We start from the raw sequence: 12,029 nt of genomic DNA, 5'->3' as shown, positions 1-12,029 counted from the left end.
ACGGTCAACACTGTAGAGAAGTACAAAATAAATGTGTGTGGGAAAAATTGACTTAAAGTGACCATTACAATGAGAAAAAGGGTAGAACCAAGCATTGCACTGGGAAAAAGCAGTGTAGTGCCCAGAAGAAAAAAAAACAAGTTGGGCTATACTCCCTCCATCCTGAAATAATGGGTGTAGAGTTAAAATTTGTCCATAAAAGAGTGTACTTCTCGTTTTGCAATGCACTTCAAAATTTGTCCACAAAAGAGTGGTACTCCTAGTAAAAAATATTTCTTTCTCATCACGAGGGATATAGTTTCTTCACGACTAGTACGTACTACCTCCATCACAAAGCTTAAGGGTTCCTTTGATTCAAAGGATTTGCATAGGAATTGTGTAGGATTTGGTTCCTATGGGAAAATTTCCTATACATGTTGTTTGATTCATAGGAACATATCCTATAGGAAAAAATCCTATAGGAATCTTGTAGTGTAATTCCTATAGGAAAAAAGCATTAGCTCATGCCTCATGGAAAAATTCCTTTGCTACAATCAAACAAACTTCATCTTCCTATAGGATTCAATTAGACATGCCATTCCAATCCTAAACCTTTCCTATTCCTATGCTTTTCCTATCCTTTAAATCAAAGGAGCCCTAAGTCTTTTTTTAAGAGTCAAAGCAAGTAAAGGTTGACGAAAATTTAGAACAATCTATCAACTAATAGAATATTTTGTAGATACCATACCAAAAAAATTCATTGTCTATGTATTGATATTAATTTTGTATTTTGCATGATAATGATTTTTGGTAAAATCTTAGTTTACCTTGACATAGTTTGAGCTTCTAAAAATAATATAAGCCTTACGCTTTGGGATGGAGGTAGTAGTATTTAGCATAATATGGTTTTCTTATTTACTACATGCATTTAGCTCATTGGAGGTGGAAAAGTTGAAGAGGAAAGTGATGGTCGATGACAGTTTCCCAATGTAATAATAAAATCCTTAATATGCCTTGAAAACCCACACGTACGCTCTTTCTAGGACAGAGGCAGTATGAGGTAATGCACCCACGCGCTGTCATCTGCCCGTTCGTGCTATGTCTCCCAAATCTTGAAATATCGTCAGTTATCCATTTCACGTCCACACTTCTCCCTCTCTCCACGGACTAGGAAAAAACTCTCTCTTCGCTTCCCCTTCCCATTCCACCGATGGAGAGCCCAACCGACGCCGTCAACGCAGCGAAAGCGAAAGCCGCACGGCTGGCCTTAGCCGCAGAGGAGGCGTCCAGAGCCGCGACCGCAGCACGCATGGCCGCAACGGCGGCGATCATCGCCGCAGCGGATGCCAAAGACGAAGCGGAGGCCATTGCCGAAGGTCGGTCCATCGGCCGCTCATCGGCATCTGATGCTGTTGGTAGATGGGTCCACTCTCTTGGGAAGCATCCCCTAGATGACGAGGACGAGGTTGAACTCATCTTTGAACCGCCGCCTCCGACCTTCGACGAGAATATCGTCGACGAGGGGGAGGAAGTATGTTCCGATTCACCTCTCTCCCTTATTCAACATAGCCATGTATCGATTTGCGCTATGGTCTCTCCCTCTTTTTTTTGCGCTATAGCGTTTTGAATTAGCGTCAGAATCTTTTTAGATTCATATTCAGTAGTTGCAACTGCTACATATTTTCTTCACATCCGATTCACCTCTCTCCCTTATTCAACATAGCCCTGTATCGATTTGCTCTATGGTCTCTCCCTCTCTTTTTTGTGCTATAGGGTTTTGAATTAGCGTCAGAATCTTTTTAGATTCATATTCATTATTAGTTGCAACTGCTACATATTTGCTTCACCTGTTTATTTGGCATGTATCAGGTTGCTACTGATGAGGTTGACAGCGATGTCGAGTCGCGTCATAGGAAGGCCAGGGCCACTCTCAACAAGCTTAAGGCGGGAAGTTTGACAAGTATTGGAGTGAACCCTTGACTGGTGCCAGGAACAGCTGCCCCTTCTGCACAAAGAGCATAAAGGTTGACTTTCAAAGCGTCCTGCAGCATGCCGAAGCCGGTGGGTCCGGTTGTCTCAAAGTTGGGGAAACTGTTAACCGATCCGGCTTCATAGCCAACCACATGGCCTATGGGCTATTCCTAAGGAAGAAATTGAACCAAGCTATCGAGACCGGTCGTGTGCCTCCTCCCAAGCCCAAGCCACCAAAGATTAAAGGTATGGGCAGCAAGAAGCAGAAGAAGCGGGACCGGGAGGAGGCGATAGGAAGAAGATGGTAAATATACTCCGTAACTGCTGTGCATGTTTGTCTCTCCTACTGCTTCAAAAGCAGCATCTTTTGTTGAACTCTGTTTATGTTTGCTGCTCAGCAGCGTTTGTGGTGAACCTATTAGCTTAATTAGGGGTTGTTGAACTATATATGTCTGTGTTGAACCTTGCTTAATTAGGTTGTGTTGAACTCTGTTTGTGTTGGCGTGGGAAGGGGGGCATGATGCTACCCTGAATTTGCGGGACCCCCAAAAAACTTGCAAATACGAGTGATGCATCCAAAAGGAACAAACTTTTACATGGTAGACCCTAGTCTGAAAGCAAGAAATGCGATCGGGTCCTTAACAGCCACACTTTGGATTGATCGGGGATTTTGCCTACCTACCGCATGTGACTTGTGCTCACTGAAGTTTGGGACCTCATGCATGGGCACCACACGTAAGTGACAGACCTGTTGGTGTAAAAACTCGGGTGATTATTATACTGCATTAGTACAAAGTTTCCTATGGATTCAAGGGTTGGAAAGCCAAGTTAACTCATTTTCATGACTAAGAAGGAGCCAGGCTTACTTTTTCATTTTCATGTTTTAACTTGTTTAAATCTTGGTCAAACAAAGGATTTGACCAGGATTCAAATGGGCATAAAAATTCAAAAAAGAAATAAAAAAAAATCACATAAGCTTCTTATGTCATCTAGTAAGCATTACAGTTGATCAACGAAGTCTAGACATATTCAAACCAGAAAAATCATGTATATACCCCCTAACCCTAAACTCTGTCTTATGAAGTCAAGCATGAAGAAAAGTGGTTTTGGGTTTCAAACATTGGAAATTAAAAAAAACTCCCAAAAGCTTCATTTTGGAGTGACTAAGAAGAATCCAGGCTTACCTTTTCATTTTCATGTTTTAAACTGGTTTAAATCTTGGTCAAACCTAGGATTTGACCAAGATTCAAATGGACATAACAAATTCAAAAAAATCAAAACCAAAACACATAGTCTTTTGATGTCATATAGTAAGCATTCAAGTTGATAAACAAAGTCTAGACATATTTAAACAAGAAAAATCATGTATATACTTGGCCCCTAACCCTAAACTCTGTCTTATGAAGTCAAGCATTAAGAGAAGTGGTTTTGGGTTTCAAACATGGAAATTTAAAAAACCTCCCAAAAGCTTCATTTTGGAGTGACTAAGAAGAATCCAGGCTTACTTTTCATTTTCATGTTTTAAACTGGTTTAAATCTTGGTCAAACCTAGGATTTGACCAAGATTCAGATGGGCATAACAAATTCAAAAAAAAAATAGTCTTTTGATGTCATATAATAAGCGTTCAAGTTGATAAACAAGGTCTAGACATATTCAAACCAGAAAAATCATGTATCTACCCCCTACCCCTAAACTTTGTCTTATGAAGTAAAGCACGAAGAGATGTCATTTTTGGTTTCGGACATGGAAAATTAAAAAACCCTCCCAAAAGCTTCATTTTGGAGTGAATAAGAAGGATCCATACTTACTTTTCATTTTCATGTTTTAAACTTGTTTAAATATTGGTCAAACCTGCTAGGATTTGACCAAGATTCAAATGGGCATAAAAAATTTTAAAAAAAAGAAATAAAAAATTAAACCGAAAACCACTTCTCTTCGTGCTTGACTTCATTAGACAGAGTTTAGGGTTTGGGGTATATATATACATGATTTTTATTGTTTAAATATGTCTAGACTCCGTTGATCAACATGAATGCTTACTATAACTTAAGAAGCTTATGTGTTTTGGTTTTTCATTTTTTGAATTCTTTATTGATATTTTATGCCCATTTGAATCTTGGTCAAATCCTAGGTTTGACCAAGAATTAAACAAGTCAGTAACATGAAAATGAAAAAGTAAGCCTGGATCCTTCTTGTTCACTCCAAAAATGAAGCTTTTGGGAGGGTTTTTGAATTTTCCATGTTTGAAACCCAAAATCATTCCTCTTATATGCTTGACTTCATATGACAGAGTTTAGCCTTAGGGGGTAGATACATGATTTTTCTGGTTTGAATATGTCTAGACCTTGTTTATCAACTTGAATGCTTACTATAAACCAAAAATTCATGTATCTACCCCTAACCCTAAACTATGCACGAAGAGAAGTGGTTTTGGGTTTCAAACCTGGATATTTCAAAAACCCTCCCAAAAGCTTCATTTTGGAGTGAATAAGAAGGATCAAGACTTAATTTTTCATTTTCATGTTTTAATCTTGTTTAAATCTTGGTCAAACCTAGTATTTGACCAAGATTCAAATGGGCATAATTTAAAAAAATGGAAAATCAAGGCACATAGTCTTCTTATGTCATATAGTAAGCATTCAATTAAGTTGATAAACAAGCTCTAGACATATTCAAACCAGAAAAATCATGTATCTACCCCCTATATATCCCTAAACCCTGACTTATGAAGTCAAGCATGAAGAGAAGTGGTTTTTGGTTTCAATCATGGAAATTTCAAAAACCCTCCCAAGAGCTTCATTTTGGAGTGACTAATTAAGAAGCATACATGCTTACCTTTTCATATTCATGTTTTAAACTTGTTCAAATCTAGGTCAACAAACCTAGGATTTGTTGACGAAGAATCAAATGGGTATAAAAAAATTAAAACCAAGTATGTCATATAGTGAGCATTCAATTAAATTGATAAACAAGGTCTAGACATATTAAAACTAGCAGGAAAATCATGTATCTATATACCCCTAACCCTAAACTATGTCTTATGAAGTCAAGCATGCATGAAGAGAAGTGGTTTTTGGTTTTCAAGAGCATGGAAATTTCAAAACCCCTCCCAAGAGCTACATATTGGAGTGACTAAGAAGGATAGATGCTTAATTTTTCATATTCATGTTTTAAACTTGATTAAATCATGGTCAAACCTAGGATTTGACCAAGATTCAAGTGGGCATAAAAATTCAAAAAAAATGAAAAACCAATGCACATAGTCATCTTATGTCATCTAGTAATTAAGTATTCAATTAAGTTGATAAACAATGTCTAGACATATTCAAACCAAAAAATTTATGTATCAAGCTACCCCTAACCCCAAACTCTATCTTATGAAGTCTAGCATGAAGAGAAGTACGTGGTTTTTTGGTTTCAAACATGGAAATTTCAAAAACCCTCTCAAGATCGAGCTTCATTTTGGAGTGACTACGAAGGATACATGCTTAATTTTTCATATTCATGTTTTAAACTTGTTTAAATCATGGTCAAACCTAGGATTTGACCAAGATTCAAATGGGCATAAAAATTAAAAAAACAATAAAATGAAAAACCAATGCACATAGTCATCTTATGTCATCTAGTAAGCATTCAATTAAGTTGATAAACAAGGTCTAGACATATTCAAACCAGAAAATTCATGTATCAAGCTACCCCTATCCCCAAACTCTGTCTTATGAAGTCAAGCATGAAGAGAAGTACGCGGTTTTTTGGTTTCAAACATGGAAATTTCAAAAACCCTCTCAAGAGCTTCATTTTGGAGTGACTAAGAATGATACATGCTTAATTTTTCATATTCATGTTTTAAACTTGTTTAAATCATGGTCAAACCTAGGATTTGACCAAGATTCAAATGGGCATAAAAATTCAAAATAAATGAAAAACCAAGGCACATAGTCTTCTTATGTCATATAGTAAGCATTCACTTAAGTTGATAAACAATATCTAGACATATTCAAACCAGAAAAATCAAGTATCTAGCTACCCCTAACCCTAAACTCTGTCTTATGAAGTCAAGCATGCATGAAGAGAAGTGGTTTTTGGTTTCAAACATGGAAATTTCGAAAACCCTACCAAGATCTACATTTTGGAGTGACTAAGAAGGATATATGCTTATTTTTTCATATTCATGTTTTAAACTTGTTTAAATCATGGCCAAACCTAGGATTTGACCAAGATTCAAATGGGCATAAAAATTCAGAAAAAACAAAAAATGGAAAATCAAGGCACATAGTATTCTTATGTCACATAGTAAGCATTCAATTAAGTTGATAGACAAGGTCTAGATCTATTCAAACCAGAGAAATCATGTGTCTACCCCCTAACCCTAAACTCTGTCTCATGAAGTCAAGCATGAAGATATGTGGTTTTTGGCCGGTTTCAAACATGGAAATTTCAAAAACCCTCCCAAGAGCTTCATTTTGGAGTGACTAAAAAGGATATATGCTTAATTTTCATATTCATGTTTTCAACTTGTTTAAATCATGGTCAAACCTAGGATTTGACCAAGATTCAAATGGGCTTAAAAATTAAAAAAAAAACAATAAAATGAAAAACCAATGCACATAGTCATCTTATGTCATCTAGTAAGCATTCAATTAAGTTGATAAACAAGGTCTAGACATATTCAAACCAGAAAATTCATGTATCAAGGAACTCTGTCTTATGAAGTCAAGCATGAAGAGAAGTACGCGGTTTTTTTGTTTCAAACATGGAAATTTCAAAAACCCTCTCAAGAGCTTCATTTTGGAGTGACTACGAAGGATACATGTTTAATTTTTCATATTCATGTTTTAAACTTGTTTAAATCATGGTCAAACCTAGGATTTGACCAAGATTCAAATGGCAAAATTTAAAAAAAAATGAAAAATCAAGGCACATAGTCTTCTTATGTCATATAGTAAGCATTCAATTAAGTTGATAAACAAGGTCTAGACATATTCAAACCAGAGAAATCATGTATCTACCCCCTAACCCTAAACTCTGTCTCATGAAGTCAAGCGCATGAAGATATGTGGTTTTTGGTTTCAAACATGGAAATTTCAAAAACCCTCCCAAAGAGCTTCATTTTGGAGTGACTAAGAAGGATCCATAGGAAACTATGTACTAATACAGTATAATGATCACCCGAGTTATTAGAGCAACAAGTCTGTCACGTGCGTAAGGTCCCACACTTCAGTGAGCACAAGTCACGTACGCTAGGTAGGCAAACTCCCAGCCATCTTCTTTGTCAAGAGAGAGGCATCAACACTCTCTCTCTCTCTCTCCAATTATCCACCTCCGTTGGCTGCCGGTTTTGGCAGGTCGTTTCTAGCTCAGCTCGTAGGCCATGGTGTGCAGGCTCTGTAGCCATGGCGATTTGGTCGCGCCAAGTGGTTCGTCCCCGGCTGGGACGAGGATCAATCCGGACGGTGGCTGTTAAGGACCCGATCGCATTTCTTGCTTTCAGCATGGGGTCTACCATGTAAATCTTAGGGATTTAGACATAATTTCCTGTTAATTTTGTGTCTCTTGCTAACTGCGCTCCGATGCGTATTGGAAATCTGGGTCCTTCAGATCGTTCGGTTGTCCCTCTAAAAAAATCTCTCTCATTCTCGGCCTTTCTCGCTCGCTCGCACGAGTCGCACCCCCTGCGCACCGACAACCCTGCACATCAATATCACCGGAAAAAGGATAGACACCATAAATAAGTGGGGCCCCGTGACTGCTCTCCCTTCGTCTCCTCCCGTGTGATCCCTCTTCCTCCGACTCCCGACCTTGCGGAAAAGAAAAATGAAATGAAAGAGTTTCCTTTGGACGGGCAAACACATGTCTTTGCCTAGTAATAATAATAATAACGTAAAAAAAAAACGACCTACGACTCGATGAGTAAATAAGCTAAACTAGGGTTTTGCCCAGTACTACGGATCAATTTCTGAAAATCCAACTACGGGGTTCGATTTGGCCTGCTAATATAAAATTATATAATCCGAACTAGTATTCCTCTAAAAATATCATTTTGGTATGCATCGTTTGGTACTTTTCATAGCTAGAGTGCTTACTCCCTCCGTTAGCAAATAGTCTTCGTATGTCATATAGTAAGCATTCAAGTTGATAAACAAGGTTTAGACATATTCAACCAGAAAAATCATGTATCTACCCCCTATCCCTAAACTCTGACTTATGAAGTCAAGCATCAAGAGATGTGGTTTTTGGTTTCAAACATGGAAATTTCAAAAACCCTCCCAAGAGCTACAATTTAGAGTGGCTAAGAAGGATAGATGCTTAATTTTTCATATTTATGTTTTAAACTTGTTTTAATCATGGTCAAGCCTAGGATTTGACCAAGATTCAAATGGGCATAAAATTAAAAAAACAATAAAATGAAAAACCAATGCACATAGTCTTCTTATGTCATATATATAGTAAGCATTCAATTAAGTTGATAACAAGGTCTAGACATATTCAAACGAGAAAAGTCATGTATCAAGCTACCCCTAACCCCAAACTCTGTCTTATGAAGTCAAGCATGAAGAGAAGTACGTGGTTTTTTGGTTTCAAACATGGAAATTTCAAAAACCCTCTCAAGAGCTTCATTTTGTAGTGACTACGAAGGATACATGCTTAATTTTCATATTCATGTTTTAAACTTGTTTAAATCATGGTCAAACCTAGGATTTGACCAAGATTCAAATGGGCATAATTTAAAAAAAATGAAAAATCAAGGCACATGGTCTTCTTATGTCATATAGTAAGCATTCAATTAAGTTGATAAACAAGGTCTAGACATATTCAAACCAGAGAAATCATGTATCTACCCCCTAACCCTAAACTCTGTCTCATGAAGTCAAGCATGCATGAAGATAGTTGGTTTTTGGTTTCAAACATGGAAATTTCAAAAACCCTCCCAAGAGCTTCATTTTGGAGTGACTAAGAAGGATATATGCCTAATTTTTCATATTCATGTTTTCAACTTGTTTAAATCATGGTCAAACTTAGGATTTGACCAAGATTCAAATGGGCATGAAATTAAAAAAAAACAATAAAATGAAAAACCAATGCACATAGTCTTCTTATGTCATATATATAGTAAGCATTCAATTAAGTTGATAACAAGGTCTAGACATATTCAAACGAGAAAAATCATGTATCAAGCCCTACCCCTAACCCCAAACTCTGTCTTATGAAGTCAAGCATGAAGAGAAGTACGTGGTTTTTTGGTTTCAAACATGGAAATTTCAAAAACCCTCTCAAGAGCTTCATTTTGGAGTGACTATGAAGGATACATGCTTAATTTTCATATTCATGTTTTAAACTTGTTTAAATCATGGTCAAACCTAGGATTTGACCAAGATTCAAATGGGCATAATTTAAAAAAATGAAAAATCAAGACACATAGTCTTTTATGTCATATAGTAAGCATTCAATTAAGTTGATAAACAAGGTCTAGACATATTCAAACCAGAGAAATCATGTATCTACCCCCTAACCCTAAACTCTGTCTCATGAAGTCAAGCATGCATGAAGATAGTTGGTTTTTGGTTTCAAACATGGAAATTTCAAAAACCCTCCCAAGAGCTTCATTTTGGAGTGACTAAGAAGGATATATGCTTAATTTTTCATATTCATGTTTTCAACTTGTTTAAATCATGGTCAAACTTAGGATTTGACCAAGATTCAAATGGGCATGAAATTAAAAAAAAAACAATAAAATGAAAAACCAATGCACATAGTCTTCTTATGTCATATATATAGTAAGCATTCAATTAAGTTGATAACAAGGTCTAGACATATTCAAACGAGAAAAATCATGTATCAAGCTACCCCTAACCCCAAACTCTGTCTTATGAAGTCAAGCATGAAGAGAAGTACGTGGTTTTTTGGTTTCAAACATGGAAATTTCAAAAACCCTCTCAAGAGCTTCATTTTGGAGTGACTATGAAGGATACATGCTTAATTTTCATATTCATGTTTTAAACTTGTTTAAATCATGGTCAAACCTAGGATTTGACCAAGATTCAAATGGGGATAATTTAAAAAAAAATGAAAAATCAAGACACATAGTCTTTTATGTCATATGGTAAGCATTCAATTAAGTTGATAAACAAGGTCTAGACATATCAAACCAGAAAAATCATGTATCTACCCCCTATATATCCGTAAACCCTGACTTATGAAGTCAAGCATGAAGAGAAGAAGTGGTTTTTGGTTTCAAACATGGAAATTTCAAAAACCCTCCCAAGAGCTTCATTTTGGAGTGACTAATTAAGAAGCGTACCTGCTTACTTTTTTCATATTCATGTTTTAAACTTGTTCAAATCTAGGTCAACAAACCTAGGATTTGACGAAGAATCAAATGGGTATAAAAAATTAAAACCAAGGTCTGCTCATGTCATATATAGTAAGCATTCAATTAGATTGATAAACAAGGTCTAGACATATTCAAACTAGCAGGAAAATCATGTATCTACCCCCTAACCCTAAACTATGTCTTATGAAGTCAAGCATGCATGAAGAGAAGTGGTTTTTGGTTTTCAAGCATGGAAATTTCAAAAACCCTCCCAAGAGCTACATGTTGGAGTGACTAAGAAGGATATATGCTTAATTTTTCATATTCATGTTTTAAACTTGATTAAATCATGGTCAAAGCCTAGGATTTGACCAAGATTCAAATGGGCATAAAAATTCAAAAAGAATGAAAAACCAATGCACATAGTCATCTTATGTCATCGATCTAGTAAGCATTCAATTAAGTTGATAAACAATGTATAGACATATTCAAACCAGAAAATTTATGTATCAAGCTACCCCTAACCCCAAACTCTGTCTTATGAAGTCTAGCGTGAAGAGAAGTACGTGGTTTTTTGGTTTCAAACATGGAAATTTCAAAAACCCTCTCAAGATCGAGCTTCATTTTGGAGTGACTATGAAGGATACATGCTTAATTTTTCATATTCATGTTTTAAACTTGTTTAAATCATGGTCAAACCTAGGATTTGACCAAGATTCAAATGGGCATAAAAATTCAAAAAAAAAACAATAAAATGAAAAACCAATGCACATATATAGTCATCTTATGTCATCTAGTAAGCATTCAATTAATTAAGTTGATAAACAAGGTCTAGACATATTCAAACCAGAAAATTCATGTATCAAGCTACCCCTATCCCCAACAAACTCTGTCTTATGAAGTCAAGCATGAAGAGAAGTACGCGGTTTTTTGGTTTCAAACATGGAAATTTCAAAAACCCTCCCAAAAGCTACATTTTGGAGTGACTAAGAATGATACATGCTTAATTTTTCATATTCATGTTTTAAACTTGTTTAAATCATGGTCAAACCTAGGATTTGACCAAGATTCAAATGGGCATAAAAATTCAAAATAAATCAAAATAAATGAAAAACCAAGGCACATAGTCTTCTTATGTCATCTAGTAAGCATTCAATTAAGTTGATAAACAATGTCTAGACATATTCAAACCAGAAAAATCAAGTATCTAGCTACCCCTAACCCTGAACTCTGTCTTATGAAGTCAAGCATGCATGAAGAGAAGTGGTTTTTGGTTTCAAACATGGAAATTTCAAAAACCCTACCAAGATCTACATTTTGGAGTGACTAAGAAGGATATATGCTTAATTTTCATATTCATGTTTTCAACTTGTTTAAATCATGGTCAAACCTAGGATTTGACCAAGATTCAAATGGGCTTAAAAATTAAAAAAAACAATAAAATGAAAAACCAATGCACATAGTCATCTTATGTCATCTAGTAAGCATTCAATTAAGTTGATAAACAAGGTCTAGACATATTCAAACCAGAAAATTCATGTATCAAGCTACCCTTATCCCGAAAATCTGTCTTATGAAGTCAAGCATGAAGAGAAGTACGCGGTTTTTTGGTTTCAAACATGGAAATTTCAAAAACCCTCTCAAGAGCTTCATTTTGGAGTGACTACGAAGGATACATGTTTAATTTTTCATATTCATGTTTTAAACTTGTTTAAATCATGGTCAAACCTAGGATTTGACCAAGATTCAAATGGCAAAATTTAAAAA

Source organism: Lolium perenne, chromosome 3 (assembly GCF_019359855.2).
Source record: "Lolium perenne isolate Kyuss_39 chromosome 3, Kyuss_2.0, whole genome shotgun sequence".
NCBI classification, from domain to species: Eukaryota; Viridiplantae; Streptophyta; class Magnoliopsida; order Poales; family Poaceae; genus Lolium; species Lolium perenne.
The sequence above is the reverse complement of the archived record's forward strand: the minus strand, read 5'-3'. Positions refer to the sequence as shown.